The sequence below is a fragment of the Sturnira hondurensis genome, unplaced genomic scaffold (genome assembly GCF_014824575.4).
Source record: "Sturnira hondurensis isolate 20B ecotype Veracruz unplaced genomic scaffold, ASM1482457v3 Scaffold0001872, whole genome shotgun sequence".
NCBI classification, from domain to species: domain Eukaryota; kingdom Metazoa; phylum Chordata; class Mammalia; order Chiroptera; family Phyllostomidae; genus Sturnira; species Sturnira hondurensis.
Genome location: NW_028074503.1, coordinates 40,750,369 through 40,763,900, shown reverse-complemented (window position 1 = coordinate 40,763,900; position 13,532 = coordinate 40,750,369).

The following is a 13,532-nucleotide window of genomic DNA, read 5'->3' as shown; positions in this document are numbered from 1 at the left end:
CATGCATTGTTGCTAGAGTTCTCGCAGCGCCCGCAATCCTGTCCTTTGATGTCGCTGCTGCTGCTGCCGCTGTTCAGTCTGTGTAGAAGGGACACTTGGTCTTCCTTAGTGTCCCTGCCCTTGTCTAAGGCCCCTGCCCTTGTCTAAGGCTGCCCAGATGACGGGGGCAGGGCTGGGTGGCTGGCGAGCCTGCACCCCCCCCCCCGCACCCGTGTCCACGATGCACCCACGACTCCGGCGCCACTTTGCTCTGCGATGCTGAGGCTCACCCAGCGCCCCGTTGGCAGGCTCCTGGGCGTGGAGCCTGCCCCCCACGAGCACCCAAGCCTGGCCCATCTCAGCCCCGTGCAACCTCCCAGGCCCGGGCGCTCACACCCAGGCACGGAGGAGAGTCCCCGAGCGGCAGGTATGTGTTCATTTTCCAGATAATCAGAGGCCCCGATAAAATAAAGCTCCAGCTGATGGACACCCAGCAGACAGGGCTGTTAGTTTACGCAGGGTCCAGGCAGAGCCGGCTGGAAAATTTTGATCACTTTAATTTACTATATCCAGCGTGCTGCTGCACCCGGCAGCCCCTTCTATCAAGCCCTGTGAGGCGGTATTGATTTTTTTATTTTCTATGTAGGATAAGAAGACAGAGAGTTAGGAGCAAGAGTGAATGAAGAACTTTCCTCAGATTGCTGCTTCTCGGGCTTATTGCTTCCTGTCGTTTGTGGTTTCGGATGACGTCCAGTGTGTCAGGGTTGCTTGAAGCAATAAACGGGGTGAATAACAATGGAAGGGCGGGATGAGGAAGATTGAAACAGGGGAGAGAGGAGGCACAGAGGGTGAGCCTGTGTGCCTGAGAAACGCGGAGATCGCAGAGTTGGAGGAGAAAGCCTCTTGGCGCCGGTCACCCCTCACACAGCCCTGCAAGGGGTGGCCCAGCGCCCGGCGGGTCCCAGCAAACCACATGGAGTCGAAGCCTTTGTTCTGTTATTATTATTGTCTTTCTGAAACGAGCAAAAGGATGTCCCCCCCCCCCAGCCCAACAAGAGAGCACCGGCCCGCACACAGGGACCCAGGGCCCGCTGAGCCCGACGCTCCTGGGAGAGTGGGCCCTGGGGTGTGGCCTGGGGGTGCAGGGTGCGGTCCTGGCACTTCCCATGCTGCAGCCCCTCGGGAGGCGGACCCACCGGCAACCACCTGGGGTGCAGGAGGCTGCTGCCTGTCACCGCCTGACCTGCACCAGGGCTGTGCACACGCCTGCTCGCTGCACACACCCCCAAAGGCTGTGTTTAATTTCGGGATGTGAAATGGATGTTGTCATCAGGGAGTAGTATTTGCACAGTGCCCGGGCAGGGGTGCGGATATGCACACTCACACGCACACGTGCACACACATGCACAAGCAGGTCCACCCTCATGCACATGGGTGTTCACACATACATATGCACACGTGTGCACATTGATACGCACATGCACATGTGTGCCCATGTGCGCACACGTGGGCGCACACACAGCCATCGGGGAGCCTGGAGTGCAGACCTCGTTGGTTTCCCAGCCTCGCACTCTCTGGCCTTCAGCGTCTGTGGCCTCGCTCTGGAGAGAGGGGCTGGCAGTGACACCACCCGTGGGCAGGTCACACTCGCAGTGGCAGGGCGAGGCCCCGGAGCAGGTGTCGGGAGCGTCTGCTGCCTCGGGGAACAAGGGGATGGAGGCCAGCAGGTGTGAAATTCCCTGACCCGACGGTCCCGGCAGGCTGTGCGGTGGAATCGAACGGGGTGTGAACGCCCTTAAGCTAGACCGACGTCTTCAGGGTCACGGCCGATGTCGGCTGCAGGGAGCCACCATAGGTGTCGTGTCAAGANCCATCGGGGAGCCTGGAGTGCAGACCTCGTTGGTTTCCCAGCCTCGCACTCTCTGGCCTTCAGCGTCTGTGGCCTCGCTCTGGAGAGAGGGGCTGGCAGTGACACCACCCGTGGGCAGGTCACACTCGGAGTGGCAGGGCGAGGCCCCGGAGCAGGTGTCGGGAGCGTCTGCTGCCTCGGGGAACAAGGGGGTGGAGGCCAGCAGGTGTGAAATTCCCTGACCCGACGGTCCCGGCAGGCTGTGCGGTGGAATCGAACGGGGTGTGAACGCCCTCAAGCTAGACCAACGTCTTCAGGGTCACGGCCGATGTCGGCTGCAGGGAGCCACCATAGGTGTCGTGTCAAGAACGTCCTGACTTTAACTCTGACCGTGGAACTTGAGGCCTTAAAAAACACATTTCTTTCACCTTAAAGCTGCATTTCTTTGCTAGGTACAAGGACTCGCTTGGTGAAAGTTTCTGTTAACTAGAGCCCAGTATGACTTAAACGTGCTGTTTGCCAAAGCTGTCTGTCTATTTTGCACAGAGAGCGATGCCTTGTCACTGGGTGAGATGAAGGCCGGTCGCCCCAACCTGACTCTGTTGGAAACCGTCCACCATTGGGCAGAGGGAGCGACTTGCTGAGCACGCCGTGGCCTGAGGTCCTCGCCTGCACGCACAGCTCCTTCAGCTTAGTCTCGGGGGTCCACGCAGCCCCGGCTGGGGTGGGACCTCTGACCTCAAACACACTGGGAGGGCCCTGGTGGAGTCGGTCCCCGGAGGCATGCGCCCGCAGCAGAGGTGACCGTGAACTGGACTGGCCCTGCTGACTTGCATGGGGTGGGGCACCTGGCCCCTTGGTTCCCCCCGCTCTGCTCCACCACACAGCCCTCTGCCCATTTGCCCCGGTTTCTCGGCTCAGCGGGGCCCAGAGACTCCTTTCCACCCTGCAGAGGCCCAGAGCCCAAGCTGATGGTGAGCGGGGGGGGGGGGGGGGGGGGGGGTGGNGGGGCGGGTGTGTGTGTATGTGTGTGTGTGTGTGTGTGTGTGTTTTAATAGAGAAGTTAGAGGGTGAAGGTGATGTCAGAACAGAAAAGCGCAAGGCCTCTCCACGTTGCGTCTTGTGGAAAACAGCCGTGTGCCGCTCTCTTTGCAGGCGGGACGTGTCCCGGGGAGATGCCAGGCGCTTGACCAGGACTTGGGATGCGCACTGGTGACATCGTCTCACACATGGACACAGCTTTACAGCATGTGCGGGAATTGATGGAACGACCCCCAAAGGCAGGGACGTCCCTTCCACCTCTGACTGCGTGGGGGCCTGGGGTGCCATGTACGACTTTGTGATTTACCCCCGACTCTAACGGGCTGTCCTTACAGTTGAAACAGACCGCGTTATTGCACCATGTGGCTGCCTCGCAGGAGGTAGGTTTGGTTTGAGTGAGAAGTGCCACCCTCTGGGCAAGTCATCATGAACCTCCCCAAAGGGGAGGCTCGCAGGGTTTGAAGGCCGCGTGGTGGGCTACGTTCCTGGTGCCATCATTTAGAAACCCGTTCCATTTTGAAACAAAAGAGCCTCACGGGGTGACCATGTCCCTTCTCCCCTGGCCTGCATGCCCCTGGCCCATCAGGTGATGTCCCTGGAACTGAGTGGATGCAGTGGGCTTGGGGGCTGAGACGGGGGGGCTCTAGTCCAACCCCAGCAACAACTTCCCCTGCCTATTCCCCCAAATGCACGGGCCCGAGCTCTGCCTGCAGCGAAGGCGGCACCCAATGGGCTGCGTTTGCCAAGGGGCTTCGAAAACATCAGAGCGCTGTTCAGACACTGCACGACTCTCTGCCTTTGGTCCCCTCGTCTCTCCAACCCTATGGCGGGAATTCATCGTGCTCCCTCAGCAATCGGCTGGCAGTAAGTGCACCTCATTCGGTGTTTCCAGGTTAGTGCGTAGCAGTGGATCCCAGGACCATTCACAGTCTCTCTGGCAGTCTGACCCTTCACGCCCCACAGGTGCCGTCAGACACTGATGGCCAGGAAACAGGGACAGCGATGACGGCGGACGCTGAGATGGAGAGAGACACGCTGCGATCACAGCGGAACGCTGACTGGGTACAGAAAGGAAGACTGTTGTCAAAAAGGTGCTTCTTTCCGTTGAAGATACAGACCTGAGCGTTTGCCCCAGGACGAGCAGAGGGAACACAAGACACACACTGAAAGTGGGAGAAATGGCTTCAGTTTACCCTGATTATTCCCGAGCAGCAGCGCGAAGACGTAGCGGAAATAATTTAGACATATGGATAAGAACCTTCAAAATCAATAGAGCTGGGAGAAACGAAACATACGCTGATGGCATCGCAGAGAATTGAATTTCATACAAATGCTGGCAAATCTATATCAGATTATCACGGCAAAAACTTCATTTTCATTGATTTATAATGTATTATTATCGTCTCCGCCAAACTGCCACAGACAGCCGCTCAGCAGCTGCCGAGTGCCTTAAGGGTAAGTAAGGGCGCGCTGGGCCACAGAGTGGGAGCCGAGAGCTCCCCACGGCAAGTGTGTGCCTCGCATTCGTGGCTGGTTGCTTTGAGTGGCCTTGGCTCTTCCTCTGAGGCCAGGGGTGGCGTGGGCTGCCCGTCGGGTGTTCACACGGGGTGAAGGAGGAGGAGGAGGCAGTTTTGAGATGGGACCTTCCGCAGACGCGCGGCTCAGAGGGACTGGCGAGCCGGCCGTCCACACCCACCGTGCTGCCATCTTCCAGCTCTCTGTCCGTCTCCACCTCCACCTCCGTCTCTACAGAATGAGCAGAGGCTTTTCACACCATCATCGCTTTCAGGGGGAGGAGTCCCTGGAGGCCACACTGTGTGGAATTCAGGGCTCACATCATGTGCTTTCCAAGCGTTCCCGGGAGGGAAGAGTTCTCGCCCTGGTTCCCGAGGCTTGCTCCTCTGACCTGGGGCCCAGTCCCCAAGGCCTGGGGGGCAGGGAGGCATGGCTCTTCGGAGAAGGGGTCATGTGAAGTTACTCCAGCCAAGCCCATGAGGTTTTCTCAAAAACAGGGGGCATGTGCAGTGACCAGGAGCCCGCTGGCCCGACGGCCAGGTCCGGCCTGGGGCTGGTGTCAGAGAGAGACGCAGCCTTGGTGTCAGAGGGGCCAGCACGGCACCCGATTTCACACTCTTCGAGGTCCCGTCTCCAGGTTCACGCTGTCCGTCAAAAGGCAACCGTGGGCCTTCCGTTCCCGCCTCCCAAGACTCGGGGACAATGGGCTTCGGCTGGTTTGCGCAACGCCAATGGCTCCCTCACGCCTGCCTGAGTGCTGTACTGAGTGACAGGCAGGAAGGTGGGGGCACCAGGCAAGCTCCTGAGGGGCCAGCGCTGAGGCTGGAGCCCCTGCCCCACACCGGCCTCGGGCCTTGTGGGCTGAAGGGCCCGGCCACGGCCCGTGCTGTATCCGGTGTGACAGCTGTGAGCTTAGGACTGAATGCAGCCGCAGTGGTTGAGCCCTGGGGCACTGAGGTCACAGAGGGCCGTGCACAGTGGCCCTCTTCTGCGGGAAGACTGTGGTAGAGGCTTCAGTGCGGCAGGTCTCGTTGTGGGAGCTGGGGGTGGGGGTCAGACCGGGAACACAGACTGGAGATGGAGGCGGAAGGCAGAGGACGGGTGGGGGCCTCTGGGTGCGGCTGAAGGCCACGGTCCAGGCCAGGCCAGCCTGTGGCTCAGGGACAGGAGGGAGAGGGAAGGGCTCTGAGGTGACCCTTGATCTTGCAGGAGGGTCGTGCCATTGGGACTGAGGACCCAGAGCCGGTCCCGTCCACACATCCACAGTGTTGGGCTGGGGTGGGGGTGGGGGGGTGAATGGGTGTCGGACTTGAATGTGACAGGGAACAAAAATCTCAGAGACCCCCACCCTTGCCCGCCCCTCAAATCCATGCGTGTGTGTGCATGAACGTGCGTCCACTTTCATGAATTCTGGTGCACGTGTGTGCCCCTCGCTCACCCCACCAGCCGGCCAGGTTTGGGAGAAGTTTGCGATAAAGAGGGCGATTGGGGAAAGAGTCACAGTTTAACCAGAATCATTAATTAACCAGGATCAGCGGTTCCTGGGCAGAATCTGCTGCAGCTCTCGATTCTCACCATTAAACCACATTAACCTGAGAATTAATTCCTTTGCCGAAAAGGGGTCTGGCTGCGGGGGACTCACACCCCCTCCCATCAGGTGGGACCGGAGCGTAGCTGTGGGGAGGACTTCCACAGTGGGGGTCACGGCCGGTCCCCAGCGCGGCGCCACAGCGGAGGCCGCGTGACCTTGTGTGCGCGGTTCTGGAAAGTGCAGGTCAGGAGCGTCTGGGTCTGACCCGGTGTCTCCGGGTCTCGGCCACAACTGGCAGAACGAAGGACATCTCGGTTCTGAGATGACTTCATGGATGTCCGACTCATGGTGTGTTTACAGTCCCCTCCATCGACAGGAACTCGAGTGCGGCAGGGCTTGCAGGTGTGGGTGGGAGGTACTGGGCGCTTCTTCATTTTCCTCACTTCTCTGCCCTTTGGGGAGAAAGGAGGAACTTGACCTTGTCTCAGTGGCTCCTTGGAGGTCGGAGGCTCTTGCGGAGGTGGTCAGTGGGAGTGGCGTTCAGGAGACGAGGGTCTGTCTGCGTGGCAGATAACCGGGAGGACTTGGGCCGTCACGAGGTTTCCCCCTCATCTTCCACGTCGCTGGAGAAACGTCAGTCATGGTCCGGGGGTCGCAGGCAGCACCTGCTCCTGAAGATTGTTCACTGGGAGGCACTGGCGATGACCCGACCCAGGCGCCGAGGTTTCTCTCGATTCTGGAGCAGTTTCGTTTAATCTCCCACAGCCTCGCACCTACCTCGGTGACGCCGCGCCTGTCACCAGGGGCGGCCGACTGCGAGGTCGCTCCTCGCTTGGCCCCTGCCGCACGGCAGAGCTCTCTTCCGCCAGCCTGGTCGGCAGATTCCCATGTACTCGGGCAGCTGGGTTTCGCCTGCAAGGCCTGGGTGCTGGGAGCCTGCTGTCTGCTCTCTTGGGGTGCCCTCTTGGGGAGCAGCCCTCATTCTGACTGTTGGTGGTAAACAGGCCACAAACAGGTGTCAGCTGGAGACGCCGTCTAACCACCCCACCCCCCCACCACAGCGCCAGGGGAGCCCAGGCATGGAGGCTGTGCTGGGTCCCCGTGTGCTGGACGGGGTTGGGGGGGGGCGGGGGGGAGCTCAGGGAGGTTCTGGGCCAGGTGAGCGTCCCCTGGTGGAGGTGGGGCAGGTGCCAGTGGCACAGCTGGGCCCTTTCGGCACAAAATAAAACATGAAGGTGAGCAAAGGAAACAAGTTATGCTTAAACACAGTTATCAAAGTTATCAAAGTGGTAGGAACAAGTTGCTATTTGCAACATCTCATGTAAGAGCTGGGCCCTGGCTGGTGCGGCTCAGTGGGTTGGGTGTGGTCTTGTGAACCAGGATTAGCTGCCTCCCACATGCCCCCGACCTGGGACCTGATCCCCAACCCAGGCATGTGCCTTGACCTGGAACTGAACCTGTGACCCTTTGGTTCACAGGCCTGTGTTCCATCCACTGAGCCACACTAGCCAGGGTGAAACATTTCTTGATAAAGTATCTGAAGTGAATTACAGGGAAGAGAATGTAAATATTCACAGGGCTTTCTGATTTGAAATGAGAGAAGAATAAGCTTGAGGTTCATAGAACCTCCCCTCCCTGTAAGAAATAAGTAAAATGTTTTAAAGAAAAGAAAACAAAATAAAAGCCTGTGTGCGCACGTCCATTCTGTGGTCATGTAACGAGACCCAGCCGCTGGCCTCACAGCTGCCTGAGCTTCACGTTGGCAGCGTTTCAGGTCACTCCCACAGCCTGGGTCCGGGCGGGGGCCGGGACCCTGTGCCCATGGCCCCCTGGTCACCCAGGGACATGTGGAGTCCCAGCTGGAGGCCGGCGAGGACGAAGAGGCACCTGCCCATCTGGGCCATCTGAGGGGGGCACCAGAACCTCTAGTTGGGGGACACCCATGACAGGTGGGAGACAGGGGCGGCTGGCTCTAGAGCCCGCCGTGCCCCCCAGGCTGGCAGTGTGGGGGTGGCGTGCTGCAGGCAGGCAGGTCCGGGCTCCCTAGTGTGACAGGCACGGGGCCGGCCCCTCAGTGTGCCATCTTCCCCTGACGCAGGACGGGGCGGGTCCCATCCTCATCCCACAGGGACACTGGCCCTCACAGCCCTGCCTCTGGCCCCAGCGAGCCGTGACGGCAGCCGAGCTGGCCTTCTCTGGACGAGAACAGCTTCAGCGGCTTCCAACAGGGGCTGGAAACCCCAAACTTGGACAATCTGCTGCGTCAGACATGGGCTTTCTGGCCGGTTTTTGCTGTTGCTTGTTATGGTGGTGCAGTTCTTTTGGAAACGTGTCTACTGGCCTCCATTTCGAGAATTTTTTTGGCAAATATTTGTCTTGTTGCAGAGTAGAACTGTTACAAATGAGGTTTCTTCTACCTGCAGCTCCAAGTTCTGCTCAAGTTGGGGGGGCCAGGGGCAGGACAGGGGTCAGGGGCGGGACAGGAACCCAAGAGGGGCAGGAGGAGCTGTCCAGAAAGCTCTCTCACGGCCACTGAGAGGCCCGTACACACTTTGTGCCCTGATTTGCCGGTTCCGTGGCTATAATAGCTCACTGAGTCATAGCTTCCCCGCCCCTCAGCGTCTACCAGGAAGGATGTTTTAATTTGCGAACACGTGAGAGTCTATCATTTTTTGAAATGCAGGCACATGTTTTGGGGTCTCCGACTGAACCTCGCACACTGAGGTGGTGTCTGTGCTGCTCCAGAAGCAGTGGGCATGTGAGCGTGCCCTACGGAGCCACTGGACGGCGCCGATGTCGTTCAACGGGCGTGTGGCTACACACTTACCAGTTGAGACCCCGCGTGCTGTGCGGGGCGGGGAGAGCGGCCGGGCTCACCTGGCCAGTCGGCGCGGCGGCTCAGCGCGTCCGTGTGGGCGGCAGAGGTGCGCCGTAAGCGTTTTACTCTGCAGTCAGTCTCACGTTCCTGTTGTGACTTGTTCCACAAAAGGGCTTGACGTTTTACCTAAAACAACAAAACAAAACAAAAATGTCAGTGCAAAGGGAGAGAAGGCAGACTTGGACGGTGTGACGTGGAGGAAGGGTGTCCCCAAAGCTGAGCCCCAGGTGCGTGTAAGGTCACGGGACGGGTGCTGGGTGCTTCCAGGGGCCAGCGCACAGGGCAGTGGGTCACGGCCAAGACCCCATCTATCTAGGGGTCATCTGAGGGGTTGGAGGGTCATCCACTCATCTTTCTTCTTATGTGACAGTGAGCTATGCGAGTACATGTATGAACACACGTGGCACCCGCTGCCCACAGGACACAAAACACCCCAGCCGTCCAGCGAGCGCGGTGCTGATGCCGGAGGGACAGGACCACAGCCCGCGAAGAGGACACTGCGTTTCTTGTCCAGCGTGTGGTCTCTGCCCACACCTCCCCAAAGGCTGAGCCACAGCAACCGTTTCCTTCCCTGTGTTTCCAGGGGCTTGTGGGTGCGGCCCTGCTGACTCAGGAGAGGCGGCCTGTTCCTCGGCCAGTTTGGCTCAGGGCCGAGCCAGGTGGCTCCTGGTGTGGGGGCCGTGGGGACCTCGCCGTCCTCACGGCTGTTTTCCCACCACGGTGATGGAACAGCCGGTCCATGGGACTGTGCCCCGGCCACCGTGGCCGTTTCTGCCTGTCTCTGGCGGTGAGTGTGCTGTTTAGGAAGCCACGCCCAGGGGTGCAGACCTGGTGCAGTCGTTGGGGATTTGATTGGACCTCGACTTGCTCACTGTGCTCCACTTTGGGCCTCTCAGGCCAAACGCACTGGTTATGAAACCCGGGTCGGTGGACTGGGAAATCATGTGTCTTTAGGACCTTTACACAATGGCACGCCACGCTTTATTTGCCAAAGAAATGAAATTTAAGATATGCCTTTAAAGCTTTTAACATTTGCATACAAAGAATGGAAAATGCCCTATTTTATATGGAGGCATAGCCTCTTAAATATCACTCTCCGTTGACGCTCACTCAGCAGCTGCGATGTCATTAGAAGCCCGAGCACCTATTTTGGGGAAGTCAGGCACTTTGGGAGGCAGCCATTTCCTCAGGTTGTGTGTCTTGTGGTGGAATTACGGCAGGTCTGAATTAACCCATAATCTCCAGCCTGGGAACCGCCTCTGCATTATGTCTCATAGAAGTGTGCACATTGTTGATACTCAATTAACTAATAATAATAAGGGTAATAACAATGTAGCAATATTCAACCTCCACTTGGCCACCCGCTCTGCCTGTGCGAGGCTGTCAGAACGCATCGCACTGAGGCATACGCCGCGTGAGGGCGAAACGTGTCCTCGTCGCGGAATTGGAGTTAACGGCAGGAAGGGGACCCCTCTGCTCGGCCCCCCATCTACACGCCTTAAATGCTCCTCATTATGAATTCATTTTCAGCTTCATTGCGTCCCAGAAATTAATTTGACATAAATTTCTCTGTAAGGCTCTGGAAACTTTCATTCCAAAGGCAGTGTTACCGCAGAACACAGTCCCGTCGGCAACACTCGCTCCCGGCAGACGAAGTGCGGGTTCGACACACCCGCGCGGGTGTTTTGGGGGAGGCTCTGATTCGGCCAACGTTTTATTCTGCATTTGCCTCTCACCTTGTTTCACAGGTGCCGAGCTCCTTCCGACCCGGGGGGGTGCCCCCTGGTCCCTAGGCCGCCCCTGTCTTCCTGTGGGGTCATGAGGTGGGAAGGTCACGGTCCAGGCGGCGGGGGCAGCTTTCGGCACTGGACCCCAGCTTCTCTTGCCCCTGGTTCTCACCCAGCTGCTCCATCGGTTCTGGGCCGACGGAGGCTTCTTCTCTCCGTGGTTTTGTGCCACTCCATGTGGTGGGGGCCGAGTGGCACCGATCTCCTCCCCTGCCCCGCAGGGCACAGGGTGGTTGCATGAAGGGGCGGCCAGCACCGTGGTGGCTGCTGGGTGTCTCCCACCCTCCCCGTCCAGAAGGTTCTCTGTGGTTTCAAATACAGATGGTGCCTCTGTGCAGGGGGGCATTGAACCTGAGTGGGGAGGCGATGCAATGACCTGGCCAGGTGCACAGGGGCCGGGCAGCTGTGAATCCCGACCTTCCTCACCGGCGGCACCAGCCCAGAGGGCAGGGCTCTACGCCGAGGGAAGTGAAGGACGAAGCGGGTTGGTGGAGTGTGGAGCACAAAATAAAAGGGGATTATGGGCTCGATTGCCAGCCCCTCAGCTTGCGGTGCCCTGAGGAGCCCCCGATTTTGCAGGAAACACTCAGGGGTCTCGAGACGCCCGGCTGCGGGGTCAGCTGCGGCGGTGCTTCAGTGCCGCAGGGAGATGTGGGACCGGGACGCGGCGTCCGGCTTGCACTTTGAAACCTCCACGTGGAAGAGAGCAGCCACGGGTCCTGGCGGCAGCAGCAACCCCGTTTCCCACTCGAGCCTCCGAGATACTGAAGGGAAGTGTCTGTAGTGGCGTTTATACAGTTTTAGGGGGTCCCCCGTTGGGGCATTAGCCTGAGCACACTGCTGGGCATCAGCTCACAGGCGCCTGGTGCAGCGGCACCCAGCCTGGCGGGGTGGGGGTTGGCGGTGGCACCGGTGGGATGGGGGCCTGGGGACGCACCACGGACACTGATGGACAGACAGACACGTCAGGGGATACAGTTATGACAATTCAAAATTGTTGATTTTAGTAAAAAAAACACACCGTATCTTTTGTTAAGCAAAACAGCCTTAGGCCAACTCTGAACACCTGAGGGGATGGTGCTGTTTGGCAGTTCAGAGAAAGTGAAATTCGTACCCCAGCCCCTCGGGAGGTGAGCAGAGAGAGACCCAGCACCTTCCCTGGTTTTCACCCACCTCTGTGCAGCGAGCGAGCCGTGGTGGGTCCCTGGGCGTTGGGCACCTGGGCGTGGCTGTGCCCTCTGTGCCCCAGGGCCATTGTTACGGCTGCGCAGACCTTCCTCCGGGGGAGCCCAGCGGGAGAGTCGGCCCCTCCCACCCGTTCCAGAGCCTGGGGCCCTCAGCTGTGCAGGAGGCCTGGCCCTGAGCCCCAGGGAAGGGCGAGCCGTGAGCCGGGCTGGGCAGTGAGTGCCCGTCTCCCACTGTGGGCAGGAAAGCTTAGCTGTGGTGCAGACAGAGGAGTTTTGGTCGGTCCCTCTGCCCAGTTCCCGATGGGCGTGCCCGGCCAACGTGGGTCTTGCTGGTCGCTGGCCTGAACGAGGGCCCCACGTCCATGGGACTGAGACGTCTGTCTCGTGTGCATCCCCGTGAGAGGGGCACGCCTCCTGTGTCTGAGGAGGACTCGGTTTCCTGCTGTGGAGAGAGCCAGCAGAGACGTGCAGTCAGCCTACGTGAGGGTGTCGCTCTGGGCTCCAGTCCCCTCCTCGCCCGACCACGGGGGACTGACCCACGTCCGAGGTCCGCGAGCCTCTGTCTAGGGAAGAGGTTTAAGGGCAACGACAAATGGAAACGAGAAGTCTGCGCAGGTCGGATGCTTGCGAGACTTTCCCTCACATTTCTAGAACATTCTCTTTGATGTTGGCTTCCCTGGAAAATGTGGTGGGCTGTCCTCACAGGACCTCGGGGCCGGGCCCTCGCGGCCCAGGTCCTTGTCTGTGTGTGCGTGCACGTGGCCTCTGGTTCCCGAGCTCGGGGGGTGCACTGGTGCAGCACACGCTTCCCTGCAACATGTGACCCAGCTGGTCAGTCCAGCCCTGGCACCGAGTCAGAGGCTTGTCCTCCGGACGGCTGACAGCTCTGCCGCCTGCAAGGCGCAGCCGAGCTGATGGAATGTTCCAGTCTCCCCCTTCCCAGGGCAGCTTGCGTGGAGAGGGCGGCTCTCCCGGCAGAGAGGAGCTGGGAGCTGGGAGCGAGGGTGGGCCCGCTGGGCCCCGCGCGCAGTGTCAGCAGCCTGGCCGCCGCGGAAGCTGGGGGTGCTTTGTGTGGTGTCCCACATCGCACCACATTTCCATTGAATACGATGACAAAAGAACATAATCTCTCATATTTTGAGTTATAATCTTAGGCTTATTACTGTCACAAAGCAATTACAAGCTATTTTTATGCAGAAATCAAACATGAAATTAAAGACTCAGAAATGAAAGAGAACCATCTTCACCCCCGCTCTCCAGCCCTCACAGCGGGGCCTGTGAGCGAGCAAGGGGCCGGGAGACGTGCACGCTGCGCCGCCCGAGGGGCGCGCCCCCGGGGTAATTTGGGGCAGCTGCTGGTGTTCCAGAGGGCTGAGCGGAATGTGCAAAATCTTGAAATAAACTGGCTTTTAGAAAGAATACAACCAGGGAGACCGCCGCCGTCCTTTGACCAGTTTGAGTGGCGGGGTGGGTGGGCGTGGCCTCCGCGTGGCTGGGCTCCGCAAGAGCTGACCACCCAGGCTGTAAATGTGACCCGAGGTGTCCCGGGAAGAGGGTCCCGATCGGGAAAGTGGTCTGACGAGGCTGAATATCTGCAGCCGGTCCGCACGCAGGTGCTCACCCCAGTGGGCAGTGACCCCCTGGTGGGCAGTCAGCAAAGGATATGGTGAGGCTGTTCCCCACTGACCCGATATGTCCCCCGGGGGCCCGGCTGAGAGGGTTCAGCTGGTCCACTGGTCGCCCAGTTGGACCCCGCGCTGCAGTG